The following is a 20,177-nucleotide window of genomic DNA, read 5'->3' on the forward strand; positions in this document are numbered from 1 at the left end:
GCAACGAGACTAGTAAGGGGCTTGGAGCACAAGCCATATGAAGAGTGACTGAGGGAGCTGGGGTTGTTCAGCCTGGAGTAAAGGAGACTAAGGGGTGACCTCATCACTCTCTACAACTTCCTAAAGGGTAGCTTTAGTGAGCTGGGGGTCAGCCTCTTTCTACGGGCGACAACGGATAGAACAAGAGGACACAGTCTCAAGTTGCGTCAAGCTAGATGTAAGTTAGAAGTAAGAAGGAAATACTTCACAGAAAGAGTGGTCAGATACTGGAATCATTTACCCAGTGAGGTGGTAGAGGCATCATCTCTTGAAGAATTCAAAAAAAGACTGGATGTGGCACTTGCTGCCATGATCTAGTTGAACAGTTAGAACATCGGCTGGACTAGATGATCTTATAGGTCTCTTCCAGTCTTGAAATTCTGTGATTCTGTGATTCTGTGAATGGTTTTAAGTGGGGTCCTGAACAACAAGCTTTTGAACAAATTAAGCAGGAGATTGTTCATGCAGTAGCCCTTGGGCCAGTCAGGACAGGACAAGATGTGAAAATGTGCTCTACACTGCAAGCTGGGGAGAATGGTCCTTTCTGGAGCGTCTGCCTAAAAATACCTGGGGAGACTTGAGGATGACCCCTGGGGTTCTGGCGTTGGGAATAGAAAGGATTCAAGGCCTGTTACACCCTGTGGTGGTTTAACACCAGCAGGAAATTAAACTCCAAATAAGCCACTCCTCTTCCCCTGCCCCTTCTGGTAAGGGAGGGATAAAAGCAGAGATTATGGATTGAAATAACAATTTACTGAAAGCAAAAGTCAATGGAATAAGAAACTCACGGTAACAACAGCAATATTAATATCAAAAGTATACAAAAAGAGAAGATGTTTTACCCACAAAAAAGGTGTTTGCCATTGGGAACAGAAAAAGTTGGTGGATGCTTACTGTAGGCCATGTCTACATGGCTTCCCCAGGCAAAGATAAGATGGAGACTATTCCCGCATGCCATGCCACTTGGCTGTCGGGAACAAAGGCAAGATAGTGACGGCAGTCCCATGGCTAATATTTTCCGCCCCCCCAGCCCGAAACAATGAGAAACAATAATGAACAAAACTCCCCCAATGGTAGGTGTGGGAACTCCGCACATCACTCCTGATGTCCAGAGTTGCCGAGACAACCCTTGGGGGGGCTTGGAAATCCTGTAACGATGCCAGAAGTGCTTGGTGGCTAGACTTTGACCCTGCACGGGATGCGACACCTGTGTGAGGACGAGAGGATCACGTGGAGATAAATGGTGAAGGGATAGATTAATTATAGGGTGAAAACACAGGTTTTAGAATTTCGGTACAGGGGGCTTTTAGGAGACAAGATGGAGGAATTGGGGCGTGTCCTGTCCTTCTTCTTCTTGTCATCCATCTTGATGGTGATGGTGGCACTTTGAGATTGGTTCTTACTGAATTTGCACTTGTCAATAAGAGTGAAAGGTATTGGGAGGAAAAGGTAAATATCCTACACGTAGTTTTTGGTATAAAAATAAGCGGCCGCCCCGAGGGAGGTCAGTGTGCCCATGGCTGACTTGCTGTGCGGATCTCTGTCGGGCCGGGAGACAACATTGTAGATAAGAATTAATAAACAACACTGAAGAACTGAAAAACCTGAAGACTCCTTTCATCCTTTGGAGCGCGGGCTGCCTCAAGGCCATCCTGAGCCTAACCAGGCCGGGACAACAGCCGAGAACGGAGAGGTAGGTCATCTGAGTCAGGTTGTGCTGCCATTTTGCTGGGCTCAGTTCCACACTGGTGCCTGTGCTGCTGCCTCCACCACTCCACTGTGTTTGATGTCAGCCCCGTGGGTCACTGTCACTTTCCCATTGCTCTGCCATTCTCCTTTTAGGTCAGCTCAGCTGGATGGGGCTCAACTCCATTCCTGTCATCTGGGCTCCCCTTGGCTGGACTAGGGGCCACACCCCTGGTCCGCTCCCTGCTGGCAGCCTCCCCACTTGAGCTGCTGTTCAACATGTCAATTTGTGTTTTGCTGTTTTCCCTTCAGCACCATGTCCTGTAGCCATGCTCTATAAAAAACTGGGAAGGGGACTGGTGGGGCAGGAGAAGGACCCAGGTCCACAGGGGCTGATCCTGACAGTCCCTCCACTGGAGAGAGAGAGCAAGACAAAAATGGCAGCCACTTCCTTGGGGTGGGGTCATTTTCATCCCGAAACTATGCCCCCCAGCGATAATGTAAGTGGTATAGAATAGCAATTTAGATGCACCCACACTGCACTAAGCTCCCCCCCCTCCCACCCCCCCCAACCATGACACACCTCAATGGAAAAAGAAATATTGGCATCTTAGGAAAGGGGTTGGAGCTGCTTCAGAAGTAATTGGCACCAAAGCACAGCTCCTCCTTGTAGGAATGTGCCCCCTGTTGACAGAGTGACAAAACTATCCTTTGTCCCCTCAAAAAGGAAAGAAGCCCAGAAGTTTCTCTTCCTAATTAGGTGAAAAAGCCACCTCACAGGCCTAGGGGACTTCACCTCAAACTTAAGGATAGCCAATTGGACAGAAGCCAAAAAGTCCCGCCTGGGCAATTTACTAGAAAAAGAAGTGAACAAAGAAACTAATCACTTTTGTGAGGTGTTTTACCAGGAGCAAGAACCTCCTGCACCTTTCTCAGTTTTTCTCTGTTTATTTTGCCTTTTATTAAACCTTTTTGTTTCCAACACTGCAACAGAAGCCATCCTGCTGGTTTTTATGCCTCCAAGGGTAGCTGAGCTCTCTTGGGTGTGTTATAGACCTCCAAGAGCTTATGAGACCTGGCTCGAGGAGGCTACTATAACACCTCCTGGCACCCTGACTGTCAGCTGGATGTTCAAAGAGAAAGTTCCCTCCACATAAATGCCACTGATGCTACGCAGAGTAAGTGGGTCTTGCTGGTCACACAGTGAGCTCAAATAAGAAAGCCCACTAGCCCAGGGATCTTGAAAGTCATCATGAACTGGCCCAAAAGTGAAAGTTTCATGTTGCAGCTGGCCATTTGTCTCAGTGCAGGGAAGGCTCGAGACCCTCAATATGAGTGTTCAGCAAGCTCCGTTTATTGAAGAGAGCATCAGACACTTATACAGCAAGTAATAAGCTTATGAATATTCTGTAATTTACACCGTCTATTGGCCACACTACAGCATCAGCTCTTCTTCATTCCTTAGGGGTTACATCTCTCTTTTCTCATGTCTCTTTCACTATTTGTTATCATACTACAGCTAGGCTCAAGGACATGCTATCTTGCAGGTGCAAGACTTAGAATTAGCCACGGCCTTGTACTTTTCTAATTCTTAGTTACTCTCCTAACAGTTTCAGACTATCGTCATTATTAGAGGAGGAAAATGTGACTTGTGCTGAGGAAGCCCCACCATATAATGAGCTACTGGAGAGTGAAAGACCATATACCCTCTTCACTGATGGTTCCTGCCATATTGTAGGGATACATCGAAAATGGAAAGCTGCCATATGAAGTCCTACATGACGAGTTGCAGAAGCTTGAAGGACAAGGTGGATCAAATAAGGTTGCAGAGCTGAAAGCCATCCAGTTGGCTTTAGATATGGCTGAATGAGAGAAATGGGCCGTGCTCTACCTCTACACTGACTCATGGATGGTAACAAATGCTCTGGGGAGGGGGAGGTAAACTGATGGAAAAAGATCAATTGGAATTGTGGCAAGACACAGCTGCCTGGATAGAGAAGTTGTCTGTAAAAGTATGTTATGTAGACACGCACGGACCTGAAAGTCAAGCTACTGAAGAACATTGTAACAACAGACAGGTGGATCAAACTGCCAGGATTTGTGTCTCAGATGGATCTAGACTGGCAACATAAGGGTGATTTATGGCTCACTGGGCCCATGACGCCTCTGGTCATCAGGGAAGAGATGCAACATACAGATAGGCTTGTGATTGAGGGGGAGATTTAACCATGGACACCATCTCCCAGGTTATCCCTAACTGTGAAATGCGCTGCAATCAAGCAGGCCTAAGTGGGTAAGGCCCCTCTGGTATGGTGGACAATGATCAAACTATATATAAATATGGGGAGGCCTGGCAGATTGATTACATCACACTCACAGAAACCTACCAAGACAAGAGCTACATGCTTAGTGGTGGAAACAACCACTGGACGGCTGGACATGTACCTTGTGCCTCACACCACTGTCCAGAACACCATTCTGGGCCTTGAAAAGCAAGTCCTGTGGTGACATTGAACCTCGGAAAAAATAAACTTGGACAATAGGACTCATTTGAAAAATAGCCTCATAGACACCTGGGCCAGAGAGCACAATATTGAGTGGGTATATCATATTCCCTATCATGCACCAGCCTCAGGGAAAATTTAATGGTACAATGGACTGTTAAAAACCAAATTGAAAACAATGAGTGGTGTGACCTTCAAACATCGGAATCTACCTTTAGCAAAGTCCACCTGGTTAGTTAACATTAGAGGCCCTACCAATTGAGCTGGCCCTGCCCAATCAAAACTACCATGTATGGTAGAGGGGATAAAGTCCCCTTGGTGCATATGAGAAATGAGTTAGGGAAGACAGTTTGGATTAGTGCCACCTCAAGCAAAGACAAACCCATCCATGGGATTGTTTTTCTCAAGGACCTGGGTGCACTTGCCACCTCAAGCAGACAAACCCATCCATGGGATTGTTTTTCTCAAGGACCTGGGTGCACTTGGTGGGTAATGCAGTGGGATGGGGAAACATGATGTGTAACACAAGGGGATTTGATTTTTGGTTGAGAACAGTCTGTAATGTTGAATTGCATAATATTGGTTGCTGAATGACACTGCCACTGTTTGTCATAACTACCATGGACAATGAATATAGACTGCTCCAGATACATCATCATGAGCTCCTGATGCAGCTTGCAACCAGCTGACAGTACACCAGCCCTCCTGCCCTGAAAGACATTAAGGACATATAGAAGCCACAGTCATGGCCTAAATGAACTCATCAGACATCTTGGAAGGATGGCCATTGACTATGGAAATAATACTTGTGTGTATGTGTGTGTATAGTGGGGAAAAGGGACTCTCTCTTGCCTCTGAGAATAAAGGGTGTTCCTTTCCAGTCAAGGGAAAGCAGTGGGCAGAGAGTTTGTTTGCCATTATTTTTCATTGTCCCGGACTTGGTGAGTATATTGCATGTAAATCACCCTCTCTTTGTACACTTTTGTTATTAGTATTGTTGCTGTTACTCTTAATTTTCTTATCTCATTGCTATTTCCAGTAGATTGCTCTTATCTCAACCCATGATCTTTGCCTTTTTTGCTTCTAACTGGAGGGAGAGGGGAAGCAAGTGCTGGTGTGGTTTAGGTGGCAGCACTAAATTGTGGAATACCATTCCTAAACCATGACACCCCAATACCTAAATTAGTAATTAATTCTTAAAATTTGAGTCAAATACTTCAAGTCAAGTCTGTTTTTCTCACAACAGCCAACAGATGCCCTGTTGTGTTGTGATTTCAGGGTTTACCCCAGAACCTCGGGTCCCTCCCCTGATAATTCCCTCCCAGATGTGTGTCACCTCTCCTTTCCCCTGCCGAGTACTGTCTGTCAATCCTGGAATTCCAGAAGGGCGTTGAGTGATTGGCAGATTCAAAGGATGCCCTCTACCCCTGGAGGGGCATTGGACCATCCAGGTGTCCTTTGTACCTTAAGACCTCCTTCTATGTACCTGGTTGGTGGGATTCCTACCCCTTTTCTCCCCCTCTCCCCGGGGTTAAAAGACCCAGCAACCATGCGGTTTGAGAGTTCTGTTGGAGCTGTTGCTGGATTCAGAGGCCTGTGGGCCAGAATAAAGCTTTGGATCAAAACCCTCCATCAGAACCGACTCCTTTCCTTCACCATCGCCTTAAAGCTTCTCTGCCAAAGGTAAACCCGAGGAGCAGACACTGTTACAGGGAAGCTCCATCCCACAGCCACCGGAGCTCCTGCATGCCTGGACTTGCCTCCAAGTGCCCAGCTGCAGCATCCAGCTAGCCAAAAGTGTCTCTGGGGTGAAACCACCACAGTAGCTGCTATTTGGTTCAGCACCAAGGGCCAGACAAGCTCAGGCACGTCCCATCCGGCTATATTGGTATTATTCCAATAATGTCCATAGAGGAAAATCACTGCTTCAGTTTCTATTTGGCAGAGTAGAAGGGCTGATCTTACTTCTAACCCTAAAGAAGGGACTTCTGGTATGCAGTTACAAAAAATAAGTAATAAATACTCCAACCAGAAATAAATGGGCCCTGCCTCCAGCCAGTTGAAGGAAAGCAACAACTGGGTTTACTGGACTGTGTGGGTTCAGTGGCCTTGCACACTGGACTCAAAGCAGTATAAGGCTGTGGTTGACACCAGTGTATAGTGTACCCTAATGCCATCAGGTTACAAAGGAGCACAACCCATCTGTATTTCTGGAGTGATAGGGGAATCCGAACAACTGTCTGTGTTGTAGGTTAAGGTAAGCCTAACTGGGAGTGAGTGGCAAAAGCATCCTATTGTGACTGGCCAGGAAGGTACATGCATCCTTGGCATAGACTATCTTGGGAGAGGGTACTTCAAGGTGGGCTTTTGGTATAACTGCCTTGAGTATGAAGAAAATTAAACAACTATCTACCCTGCCAGGCCTCTTGGAAGAGCCTTCTGTTGTGGACTTGCTGTATGATGCCAGTGTTTTATGGTGCTGTATGTCACCACTTCTGGGGCTGCCATATGTCAAAGATATTACAGCAAGAATCACACAAACCAATGAAGCATGAATCTCATGAGAAAGCAGGCAAGTACAGCAGTGATGCAACCAGAGCTGGTTTTGTTACACAACATTCCAACACAACGCACAATTCTGCCTGTTTTGAGTGACCACCATAACAGCCAGACCCCAAAGTCATAGAGTAAATAGACTCAACAGACATTTTTATTGCCATTTTATGGACATTTTACAGGGATGGCCCATAAGACTAAAGGAATTATGTCTGTGTGTATATCAAAGGGTGGGAAGAGTGGTGGTAGTTAATAATGAATGGGATAATGTGGGACCTGAGCATGATGTAAACAGTACGAAATAAGGGGTGGAGATGGTACTGGATCTGGCTAGGATGGAGTCAATTTTCTTCATAGCAGTTCATATAGCGCTATGTTTTGAATTTGTGATGAAAACAGTGTTGATAACACTGGGATGTTTTAGTTCTTGCGGAGCAAGGCTTTGTCCTAGATTGCAAGGCAATGTGTATTCTATTTGCCATCTGCTAGAGGTGTGGCATTTGTCTTCTGTTAATTGGGCAGTTTTCTTTATCTCTTCCACAAACCAATCCTCCCTCTGGGGAAACATTTGCTGTTAATGGGCCATCAAATGTCACTGCATGACCAATAAAAATTACAGCATCCCATTGTGAGATGCTCCGCCCAGAGGGAGGAGCCAAGCATTTCTAACTGGACATAATCAGAGATTTTTGGGACACTAGCACAGCCTTTCCACTGGATTCCCAGAGGAGCAGCTGCCTCTTCCATTGGATCTTCAGAGGAAGACTACACCCTTCTACAAGATCACTGCTTCAACAGAACCACATCTGCCACTTCAGGAGGACTGCAGTCACCATTTCAATTGGACTGCTACCAACACCCTGACCCACAGGGTGTCAGGTCCTATTCTGACTCTGTCAGTGTTGTTTTCTTTTACTGCATTGTTTATTTTTTTTAATTTATTTTTTCTTCCCTAATAAAGAGCTGTTATTCCTGATCCCATATCTTTGCCTGAGAGCCCGCCTTATTTTCAAATTTATAAAAATTTGGAGGGAGGGGGTTTACATTTTCCAATTTAGGGAAGGGTCCTGCCTTCCTTAGCACACACCTGTCTTTTCAAACCAAGACAGATTTACAGTGTCAAGGCCTACTCTTACACACTGTCCTGCCAGTGAATAGGCTGGGGGTGCACAAGAAGTTGAGAGGGGACACAGCTAGGACAGCTGACCCCAACTGACCAAAGGGATATTCTCTACCATATGACATCACTTAGCAAAAAAACCAGGTGAGAGGGTGGGGTGTGTGTTTCTAGTGCTGCTGTTACTCAGGGACTGGCTGTGCGTTGGTCAGATGGTAGCGAGCAATTTGGTTTTTTTGCATCACTTGTTTATCTAGGTTTTGATTTTATTTATGCGTTAGGTTTTTTTTTTTCTCTTCCTTTTTGTATTGTCTTTATCATCTCAACCCATGAGTTTTTTCACTCTTACCCTTCTGATTCTCTTGTCAGAGGGAGCGATTGGGCAGCTGTGTGGTGCTTATCTGCCTACCAGTGTTAAATCCTGAAAGCGGGACATTTCACAGAATCACAGAATCACAGAAGTTCAAGACTGGAAGAGACCTATAAGATCCTCAAGTCCAGCCGATGTTCTAACTGTTCAACTAGATCATGGCAGCAAGTGCCACATCCAGTCTTTTTTTGAATTCTTCAAGGGATGATGACTCCACCACCTCACTGGGTAAATGATTCCAGTATCTGACCACTCTTTCTGTGAAGTATTTCCTTCTTAATTCTAACTTACATCTCGCTTGACGCAGCTTGAGACTGTGTCCTCTTGTTCTATCTGTTGTCGCCCGGAGAAAGAGGCCGACCCCCAGCTCACCACAGCTACCCTTTAGGAAGTTGTAGAGAGTGATGAGGTCACCCCTTAGTCTCCTTTTCTCTAGGCTAAACAACCCCAGCTTCCTCAGTTGCTTTTTGTATGGCTTGTGCTCCAAGCCCCTTACTAGTCTCGTTGCCCTCCTCTGGACACGCTCAAGTAACTCGATGTCCCTCCTAAAGTGAGGGGCCCAGAACTGGATACAATACTCTAAGTGAGGCCTCACCAGTGCCGAGTACAGGGGAAGAATGACCTCTCTGTTCCTGCTGGCCACTCCATTTCTGATACTGGCCAGGATGGCATTGGCCCTCTTGGCTACCTGGGCGCACTGCTGGCTCATATTCAATCGACTGTCAACCAGCATCCCCAGGTCCCTTTCCACCTGAGCACTATCCAGCCATTCCGTCCCCAGCTTATATCGGTGCTGGGGGTTATTGTGGCCGAAGTGCAATACTCGGCACTTGGACTTATTGAACTTCATCCCGTTTGATTCTGTCCATACGTCCAGCCGTTCCAAGTCTCTCTGGAGAGCCCTACACCCCTCCAGTAGATCTACACTCATTCCCAATTTAGTATCATCGGCGAATTTACTAATAAAAGACTCTAAGCCCTCATCCATGTCGTCAATAAAAATATTGAACAGAACTGGCCCCAACACAGACCCCTGAGGGACACCACTGGTGACTGGTCGCCAGCTGGATGCAACACCATTCACCACCACTCTCTGGGCCTGGCCATCCAGCCAGTTCTGAACCCAGCAAAGAGTATTCCTGTCCAGACCACAGCCTGCAAGTTTGTCTAGGAGTAAGCTATGGGAGACAGTGTCAAAGGCCTTGCTGAAATCCAAGTAAACAACATCTACAGCCTTCCCTGCATCCACTAGCCGGGTTACCTGGTCATAAAAGGTGACCAGGTTAGTCAGACCTGATCTACCCCTCCTAAATCCATGCTGGCTGGGTCTGATACCCTGGCCGTCCTGCAAATTTTGCATGATGGCGCGTAATATAAACTTTTCCATTATTTTGCCAGGTATAGAGGTCAGGCTGACTGGTCTATAATTGCCAGGATCTTCCTTTGCACCCTTTTTGTGAATGGGTATCACATTGGCCAGCTTCCAGTCATCCGGAACCTCACCAGTAAGCCATGACTGTTGGTAAATTTCATATTAAGACATCAGTCCTAAAAAGTAAAATACAATAAACATGTGAGTGGTGTAAATGCATGTCATCTACTTCAAACTGTTTTGTCAGCTCTCTGCTTCAAGATGCCTCATTTTAAATCAGCCTAGACAACTATATTTTTCCTTCTTCTCTCCAAGATTATAAACATGTGGACTGTACACTTTTAGATGGGACTAAATACTGCCCAAGAAGTGAAAGGTTGGCAGTTTAAGTTTCAAGTAGGAGCTTCGTGGTCTTTAGAGAAAGGTCCAACAGTCTGTGAGTATTCCCAACTTATCCATAGCCAAAGAAAGTCTCTTCATGAGGACCTTAAGTTACACCCAGAGCTTGCTTACATAACAGTAAGTCCCGCCATTTTACCACGTTCCATGTATATTTATTGTACAAGCACAATTGGTATTAAAATATTTCATTTATGTTTTAGTACTGAAATTACAGGCATACATTCAACCTTGCAGAAAGTAGACTTAGCTCCAATACTTTTTTCTGGAGCGGGAGGCACAATGTAACCAATATGCATGTACTTCATTGCTAATTTGCTGTGCAAGCCAAGGAAATCACTGAATCATCTTTTAACAGAGAATTCATTTTTGTGAAACACAGAAAGAGATGTCTAAAAAAAGATTCATTTTAGTTATGACTTACTGATACTTTTACTCAGCTGTGATATAAAGTTATTTGCAAATATATTTGTTGCACTAGTTACCTTTGTTGTTACTCTGTAAGCCATATAAGCATTCATGCCATCCCCTGTAATAAAATTAAAATACTTGTAAGTTATTTTAATCCCTCCACACACTTTATTTTTCCAAAATACACATTAAATAGCTTTTTATTCACATGCTAAAACCATCAAAAGATAACTGAATAAGGAATTGTACTAACATTTCAGAAGTCTCTAAAAGATATGACAGACTAACATAATAGGTTCAAGTAACTTACCAATTTTCTCTAGGACTTATACATTGATTTCTATTTCAAACAAATCTCCATTTGCTTCCTCTTCAATCTAGAAAAATGTATGTCATTTTTTATAAGTTAATGTGCATTAAAGCAACATATTGGTACAAAGATAAGGATATATATGAAGGAAGAGTCAGTGTGTCTCAATGACTAAAAAGCTCTTCTAGATCTACCATCCAATTTAAAGTGAACATAATTTCACATCTTGGTTTCTCATTTTGAGTCTTCCTGAAAATATTTTAGTGTGGCAACTTCTTCAGACTTGTTGGCCTCAGAGCTTTAGTAAACATTTATCTCAGGGCAATGCTCATTTTATCTCCTCCAATCCTAGCAGGCACGGAGGTTCTAAAATGCTCTCACTTGCAATGTTTCTATAAGTTTCTAATCAAAAGACAGCTATATTCCTCATTATTAATGGTATCTGAGGTTGAAGAGTTGGGGATGAGGAAAGGAACATCTATGGAATTTTCAGATACTTCCCTGAGCTGTGTAATAACAGAATTTCCTAATCTTTTGTGCAATATACATAAGTTTATTAGAACAGAAGTAAAGAAAGACCATGACAGAACAATGTGTCAAGGCTGAGAAGGAAAAAAATTCTGAATGAAATGTCAACTTAGGGAATCTGGGAAAGCAGCCATCAAGTCCCAAGCTAGTCTTATTTGCCAAACCTCACTCATCGGTGACATTTTCTAGGAGCATATTGTAGAATAAATGGTATTTGCCAATGCACAGACTTTGAATGGAATGACAAATGTAAATAGCAAATTAAGTGGTAAAACTATGAACAGCCTTATCTGTTTGTTAGTATGCAGAATAATGCTAACAACAGTTTCCTCAATTTCCTTATTAACAGCAGCTTCAGAAATCTGAGTTAAAACCTGTAACATGCTAGCATGAATTAATACACATCTTTAACACATAGCTCAACACCTGTTCCCTTCACACACTTTTGCAATGCCTATCCTGTAGAAATGGAGCATGTTACTCCTCATACTACAGATCTCTCATCACCTAAGCAATGCACACATATGATTTCATGAGTCAAATACATATTAAACACAAAATAAACAGAATAGTTGTTCTCTTGCATACTTCCCTTTAACAAGGAGTGTTCCAGTAGTTAGGAACTGCATTAAAAAACCAAAACCTGCAAATAGTAAACACATGCCACACACACACAAAGACATTTCCATAGTCATCAAAATATAACTTAAAAATTTTCTCAGTACCTCTTCTCTGTACCTATCAAAAATAACAGGGGCTGTTATACTTTTCTAATTCATTCTGGCAGCTACTAATGTAGTAGGTGTTACAGGAGCGATTCCAAGAGTAGATTCTGGTGAAAGTACTGGATCCCTCACTGGACTGTCCAATGAAACTTCTTCTGTGGCTTCTAGATAAAGATTTTGAGTTCACAAAAAAGATATTTTTCATAGAGATATATGTACACCACAAAAGATACCAAGCATGAACATTAAAAAGTGATAATACATAAGTTTAATAAAATAATTTATAAAAAACATCAATTTCTCGGTCAGATAATTTAAATACGTCAGTAAAACTAGAGGTGACATCCGAGCTTCTAGTGAACAATAGGTTTAAGTAAAATTAAGTAGACAATTTTCTCTGCTGCTGCATAAAGTCTTTTGCAGTAGTCACAAACTGCTAAATCATTCATTTCTATACATGATGAATATAAATGACATTTTTTCCACCACAGACTGCTTTTTTTAGCACCTATGTCAAATGTAGTTTTTGCACTCTGAACAACTGCTGATTGTCATATAGGCATATTGAGCATAAAAGTTATACATATACACCCCCTACCAAAAGCCCACAACTCATAAAATAGAAATATTAGTAGATGAGGAATTCTGACCAGTAAAACAAACTACCTATTTTTACTTTCTTCAGATTGTAGATAGTTCATCTATATTTAAAGAGTATGTATATCTCTGCTCTGCAAACCCTTTACGCTTTCTTTCCTCCACTACTTGATTTTGACCACCAGCAAACCATACATTTCAAATTGAATATTTTAGTCGGAAGTGACCTATAATGATGTGTTGGTTTTGCACAGCCTGGTTTTTAGTAGCAGGAGGGCACAGAGATGGCTTCTCTGAGAAGCTGCTAGAAGCTTCCACCATGTAAGGCAGAGCCAATCCCTGATGGCTCTGAAGATGGAAATGCTGCTGGCAAAGCCTGGGCCAATGAGAGATGATGGTAACGCCTGTGATAACATATTTAAGAAGAAAATCAAAACAAAGGGGGACACAGTGTTTTTTTCTAGGCAGAAAAGAGGAGGAGGTGAGAACATGTGAGAGAACATGAAGACACCAAGGTCAGTGAAGAAGGAGAGGGAGGAGGTGCTCCAGGCACTGGAGCTGAGATTCCTCTGCAGGCTGTGGCAATGACCATGTGTCATGCTTTGAAAGACAGGTGTCTGCCAAGGGAAGTGGGAATCTCCCTTGAAATGGAGAATATGACCCCCTTCCCCCCAAATTGTTATACTTTTGAAATTATGGGGCTTTCAGGCAAAGATATAGGAAAAGGAAAACCAGTTCTTTATTACTATACATATGGATAACAAGGCAAACAAACATCAACAGCAGCAGCAGCAACAAACAAAACCAGAAACCCAGTAACAGCCTTCACTTAGCTGTCAGGCACTTTCCCCTTTGGTGTAGCTACGATCACAGCTGGCAGGGGTGCTGGTGGCTCCCCGGCCAGGCAGGCCAGTTGTGATGATTCTCCCGTGGCTGCACGGGGCGCTGTGGTGCAAGTTCAGTGGTGTCTATGCACGTGGTAATGGCGGGCGCAGCAGGCAGAAAGGAGGGAAAAGGGGCTTCTCTTAGAAATCCTCAAAGGCAGCCGATCCTGGTGCCCCTCTGGATAGTAAAAGTAGCTGTAGCAGGGACTTCAGAAGCAGCAAGCTGGAATGGCAGGGATGAGCAAAACCACAGAGTGGTAGATGAGATGTATTCAGTGAAATAAACAAAAAGGGCCAGGAGACTTCTTCTCCTGTGTAATGCCTTTATTAAAAAGTGATCAGCTCAGGATTGGGCGGCTCGACGGTCAGCAGCGTCCGTCGTCTCTCCCAAGGCGACTCAGAGGAGGAGGATATGCGCAGCTCTGTCCACTAGGGGCAGAGCTGGGGGAAATCCAGTCCTCGTGGGAGCCTTTACGGCGTGATGTCCCCATCAGATGTTACCCCTCCCACTCTGTCAGCTTGCTCTCACCGCCGGGGTCACCTCCCATGGTCAGGGCGAGAGGGTCCGAAGGTGTTCCGCGTCTCTGCAGGCTCAGCACTTGGTTCCTCACGTCCAGACATCACTCCAGTCTCTCAACTCTTAGGTGGCTCATTGTTTTTGGGGTTTCTGCATGAGTTTGAGATGGGGGTCCCACAAAGCATTCTGGTCTTGTGAGTCACTTTGCATAACCCCCCCCACCTTCTCAGGTGTCTTCCCTATTCTGAGAAAGGTAAAACTTAGCTTAGGGCAAGGTCCCCACCCAGGAGAAGGGCTATTACCTCGCCCCAGCCAGGGCCTTTACTAATACAAAAACAACCATTAACGACAACGACCCGTGATTACAATAACAAAGGCAGCAGCCCAGCAGTAGTGGTAACTTTTTAAAACAAAAAAAATATTAACCGAGTTTTTGTTCATAACAGTCCCCCCTCTTTTTCTTTGATCGAGCTTAAATTCTAAGCTCGCATCAACTCCCAATTTTTGTTTTGAATCTACTATAAATCCCTTGTGCACTTTGGTAATCATGGTTACTTAACCTTGTTACTTTCCTTGGTTTCTTCAGGTTGGTCTGCACGGCCAGTACTATTTTACTAAAACAGATAAACAAGCATAGTAAAAAGAGCAATCCTCCAAGTATACACACACTGAGAAAAACTACCTTCTCCGATACATCCTTTTTGAAAATCTTTAGGTTCTCCCACCCACTGGGATCAAGTGTAGGAGTTTGTTCCTCATTATTTACACATGCTAACCTTTTTATTTTGTTTGAAATGTTCCTAATAATTGAATTCTTAATTTTTAATACTGCCTGGAGCCGGATAACTTTGTTTAACATAGATATTGGGATCCGAATTTGGCTTTTACAATTTTGGATTTTCTCAATTTCTATTTCACTGTGCCTGTTCTGTTTAATTTCTCCCAAATCATTATATATAGGAACTCCCAAACTTGATCCAGTTTCTTTGGGTAATAAGAAAATTGGTTTTATCACTCCAGCGGTGCAGCTGCCAGACGAGATCAAATCTAGGGGTTTAAGGCTCCCCTGAAATGTGTTCCAAAAGGGGTTTATCTCTTTTCCAGTACACTCATATAAATACTTGTAACTAACAATTTTTCTTACCATTTTCACCATTTCTTTGCTTTTTACTAGATCTCCTGAGCTTGTTTCAGCAGCATCCCATTCAAAGCACAACCAGGCTTCCCCTATAGGGCACTCTCCTAGGAGTGGCTGCCAAAAAGTGGCAGTATTGTATACTATCCAATACACTCTCTTATTTTTCTGATAAAGGACCAATTGGGAGGGGTTAACACAATCAGGGTTAGAACTGATGTGGACTCTCGACAAGGAGCTCACTTCCTCCTCACAGAGGGGTTGGTAGCATTCATTGCACGGCTCAGCTGGGCTCCCCTGAGCACCACCAGCAATCAGAGCCATCAGCACTACTGTTCCCAAGAGTCCGGTATGGGTCATCTCACACAGCCTGCCCACCCGGTCTTGCCTCTTGGGGAACTTTACTGAGGAAAAGCTTCCAAGCTCTTCAGAGTCCCTTCTACCCGTTTCTCTGGTTAAACCTCTCTTGGTCTGTTCCCTACCAATTTTGGTTTCCCCTCCCAGGGGAGTGTTCTGTAGAGGATTAACCTGGAGTCTTTAGAAATAAATTGGAGAATTAACCAGAATTACTTATTTACAGTCTTAAACTTTTTACCAACATAATTTACGCAGAACAGTCTTAAAACATTTTAAGCAATATTAGAACTCTTAACAAACAATTTTTTTCCCACACAGTTCAGTCTTTTTGACTCTTCCTTCTGAGAGTCAACTTTAAATCCTTTGGTCCTTTTACCACAGTGTACTCAGGTGATTTAGCTTGTGAAGCAGATGAATCTCGTCCAGCGCCGGGGGGTGAGAGTGGTGTAGACTCTGGTCCAATGCCAGAGGGGGAAGCTGATGTTGGATCCAGTCCTGTACCTGGGAGTGAGACTGGCCCTTTTATTCTTGTGATATGAGTCCAACCTTTTTCTTTGGTCCGCAGAGCTGAATTTGTGATCAGGAGCACCTGGAAGGGGCCTTCAAATTTAGGCATTAATGTTCCCGTAGTCCATGATTTTATCAAAACCCAATCTCCTGGACTAATGTTGTGAACTTTTGTGTCGAGAGGGGAAGTTTGAGGAAGGTATCCTTTCTTTCTAAGTCCCTCCAGAGTTCTTCCAATTATTTCTAAATACTTTCTGGTAGCTTCTTCCCCTTCCAGATAGTCTCCTGTGCTATAAGGTGTTAACAAGAATGGCAGCCCAAACATCATTTCATAAGGTGAAATTCTTATGTCAGCCCGAGGTCTTGTTCTGATGCGCAATAGCGCTAGGGGCAAACACTTCAGCCAATTCATCTTTGTTTCCTCAATCAATTTAGTTAATACATTTTTGAGAGTTTTGTTCATTCGCTCCACCCTCCCAGAACTCTGGGGGTGCCACGGAGTATGCAACCTCCATTTCATTCCTAAAGCCTCAATTATATTTTGTAATGTTTGGGACACAAAATGTGGACCTCGGTCTGAGTCTATGGTGTTCACAATACCATATCTGGGGATAATATTCTCTAGGATTGCTTTTGCCACGACTTGAGCTGTTTCCCTCCTGGTCGGGAAGGCTTCTACCCAGTGTGTGAGATGATCAACTATAACCAGTATATATCTGTATCCTTGCACTGGGGGCATTTCAGTGAAATCTATCTGTATGCTTTGGAAGGGTCTCAAGGCTAATTCCCTTCCTCCAGGTACTACTTTTCTCATAACTTTCTGGTTCACTTTTTGACAAATGATACACCCTCTGGTAACAGCTTTAGCCAGGCTATATACCCCGATGCATAGGTTATTTCTTAGGAAATGAGCACATAGTCCTTGGACTCCCCAGTGAGTTAATTTATGTAGTTCTGTTAGCACTGTCCGAGCCAGTGCTTTATTCAAAAACACCCGTCCATCTGAGGTTAACCACTTTCCCTGTTGTCCTTGATATAACTTTAAATCTTTTATTGCTTCTAATTCTTCTTCACTAAATATAGGTTCCTCCCCTTTTTCAGGTGTCATTTTTGTCTTCAAAATTTTTACTGGATCCCCTGGTTCTAGAGCTGCTTCTTTGGCTATCTGATCAGCCAGTCGGTTTCCTTTAACTTCTAAACTGTCTCCTCTTTGGTGTCCCTTTATATGGACCACTGCTATTTCTATAAGTTTTTGTAGGGCCTCTAGTACTGATCGGACTAGGTTCTCATGGGCTAAGCTCTTTCCCTTTGAACTTAAATACCCACGTTCCTCCCATATTTTCCCAAATGTATGAACTGTCCCATATGCATATTGGGAGTCCGTATAAATGGTTCCCCGGTCCCCCTCCAGTAAGTCCAGTCCCCTTTTCAGGGCATATATTTCACAACTTTGGGCTGACCAGCTTGGGGATAGTTTCCCTTTTTCTGCAATTTGTAATGTTTCTCCATCTATAATGGCATAACCTGAAGCTCTTTTTCCATTTACTACCCTCGAAGAGCCATCTATGAATAAGCTTCTTCCAGTTGCTAGAGGCTGATCTTCCAAATCTTCTCTTACTTTTGTTTGGAGATTAACCAATTCTAGACAATCATGTTCTAAATTCTCTATAGGCTCTCCCATTAGGAACTGTGCTGGATTGAGGGCATTTGATGTGATAAATTCTAAGTCCTCTGTATTCATTAGTATTATCTCATATTTTAATATTCTAGCATCGGTTAACCACTGCAGAGCTCTCTGTCTCAGTACTGCCTTAAGATCATGAGGAGTATGCACTTTAATTTTTCCCTGTAAGGTCAATTTTTGAGTCTCCTCTATCAGGATTGCAGTTGCTGCTACTGCCTGTATACAAACTGGCCAGCCTCTAGCCACTGGATCTAACAACTTGGATATGTACACCACGGGTTTTCTGCACCCTCCCCACTCTTGAGTTAATACTCCATAGGCTATACCTCCTTCTGCACTCACAAACAGGTCAAAGCCCTTCCTGAGGTCTGGTAAGCTTAGGATCGGGGCAGAAGACAATTTGTTTTTAAGTTTTCCAATTGTTGATCATCTTCAGCTGTCCAAATTAGGGGTTCTGGATCTACTAGTTTATTATACAGAAATTTCACACTCTGTGTGTATTGATCCAACCATAACTTACAATACCCGAACAAGCCCAGGAGTTTTCTCACATCTCTTTTCGTTTTTGGGGCCGGGAGAGCTAAAATACCGGAAATTCTGTCAGGACTTAGTTTCTTATACCCTCCCCCTATTATGTGCCCCAAGTATGTTACTTCTGATTGCACAAATTGTAGTTTCCCTTGGGAAACTTTTAGTCCTTTCTCCCCCAGAAAATTCAAAAGTTTAATACTAGTATGTCTGACCTGATCTTTTTCCTTTCCTGATACCATCAGGTCATCAACATACTGCAAGATCTGCACTTCTTGTTCAGGGACAAATTGTTCCAACAAACTCTCCAAAGCTTGTCCAAAGAGATTGGGGGATTCAGTGAATCCCTGTGGTATTTTGTTGAGACAGGACTTATCTGCCCCTGTATCAACCAAAAATTCAAATTCCTCATTTAGGGGTCCCACTTCAAAATTTACCAAGGGCTCTTCTAGATGTTTCATCGGGTCCCCTATAGTAAAAAGCCCTTGACACCCCTAGTCCTCCCCCTTAAGAATCCTTCCTAAATTGTCCTGTTCCTTGGCTATTGCCTCATCGAGTCTGAGCTTTCTAAAAAACCTCCTAACGTGTCCTGCCTTTCCACAGTAAGAGCAATGTCGTTCTCTCAAAGGACCTTGAGGTGTCTCCATCCCTCTTGCACCTGACAGTACTTGCCTCCTCCTGGTGGTGGACCCGCCCACCCTGCACTCTCTCTAGCTACAGCAACCATGATCTTAGCCTTGGCCTTTGCTTTATCTTCCTCCCTCCTTAAATACACCTTCAATGCCTCTTTTAATAACTCATTAATGTCCTTCTCTTGCCAATCTTCCATCTTTTCCAGTTTTCTCCGTATATCAGGCCGAGATTTGGTAACAAATTGGACTTTTAGTAGCATTTGACCTTCCGGGGTGTCTGGGTCTATTCTAGAGTACAACTGAAAGTTCCGCCTTAGGCGATTAAGCCAGGCAGCAGGAGCTTCATCTTTCTCCTGTGTACCCTCAAATGCCAATTGGGTATTAGTTCCTTTGGGAACTGACTCTTTGATCCCCCGTATTATCAAAGACCTATATTCCCTCATGGCCTTCCTCCCCTCCTCCTGGTTAGGGTTCCAGTTGGGCTCCGTTAGTGGCAATTTCTGTTCACCTGTTGGCACCTGGGGTCCTGGACTGTTATCTTTCTCCCAAATTTTTATGCCAGCCGCCCTTATCATCTGGACCTCTTCTGGGGAAAATAATATACTCAGGATGGAATTCATCTCCCCCCAAGTGTAGATATTTGGACCTAGAAATTGATCCACTTGGTTGGCTATGCCCACTGGGTCCTCAACCAAATGCCCCAACTCTTTCTTGAATCCTCTCACCTCAGAAGCAGTTAGGGGAGCATTCACAAAGCCAACACCTCCCGCTACTCCTCCCATAGGAACCTCTCTGAGGGGAAAGAGTCTCTCTGCCTTGGAGGTCTTGGATCTGGTGCTACAGTACGGCCCATCTTCAGATGCCAAACTACTTTGAGGGTTTTCTGGGTTACCCTGAATGTTCTGCCCATCAGCAGGTGTATTTGCTGATAGCTGTTTACTGGGCAAGGAGGCATTTGTGTCCCAACTAGGAGGAGGTAAAGGGACAGCAATAGGAGGGGGAGAAGAGCCTGAGTAGTTATTAAGCAGAGCTGGAGAAGGGGTGGAGAATACAGCAGGTGGAGTAGGCCCTTGTGGTGATGCAGAAGGGACTGGAGGAGATACTGGGTTTATCATAGCAGAAGCTGAAGAGGTAGAAGGAGGAGTTTGAGCAGGTGGTAATGAGATGGCAGCCGGGGGAGGAACCGGACCTGCCATTTGAGGTGCTTGAAGAAGAGGATTATTAGGTGGAGGGGCAGAAGGAGGCAAATAATCCAGGGGGTCCCATCTTTTACTAGTTCTATCATCCCCTCCTTCATTCCCCTCTTTCTTACTCTGTAC

General features: G+C 43.9%; 1 pseudogene; it reads right to left on the reverse strand.

The window, feature by feature from the left end:
- LOC134431531 (sorting nexin-2-like) overlaps positions 1–20,177 on the reverse strand; it is a 193,108-nt pseudogene that overhangs the window by 120,312 nt on the left and 52,619 nt on the right.

This window comes from Melospiza melodia, chromosome W (genome assembly GCF_035770615.1).
Source record: "Melospiza melodia melodia isolate bMelMel2 chromosome W, bMelMel2.pri, whole genome shotgun sequence".
Classification (NCBI taxonomy): domain Eukaryota; kingdom Metazoa; phylum Chordata; class Aves; order Passeriformes; family Passerellidae; genus Melospiza; species Melospiza melodia.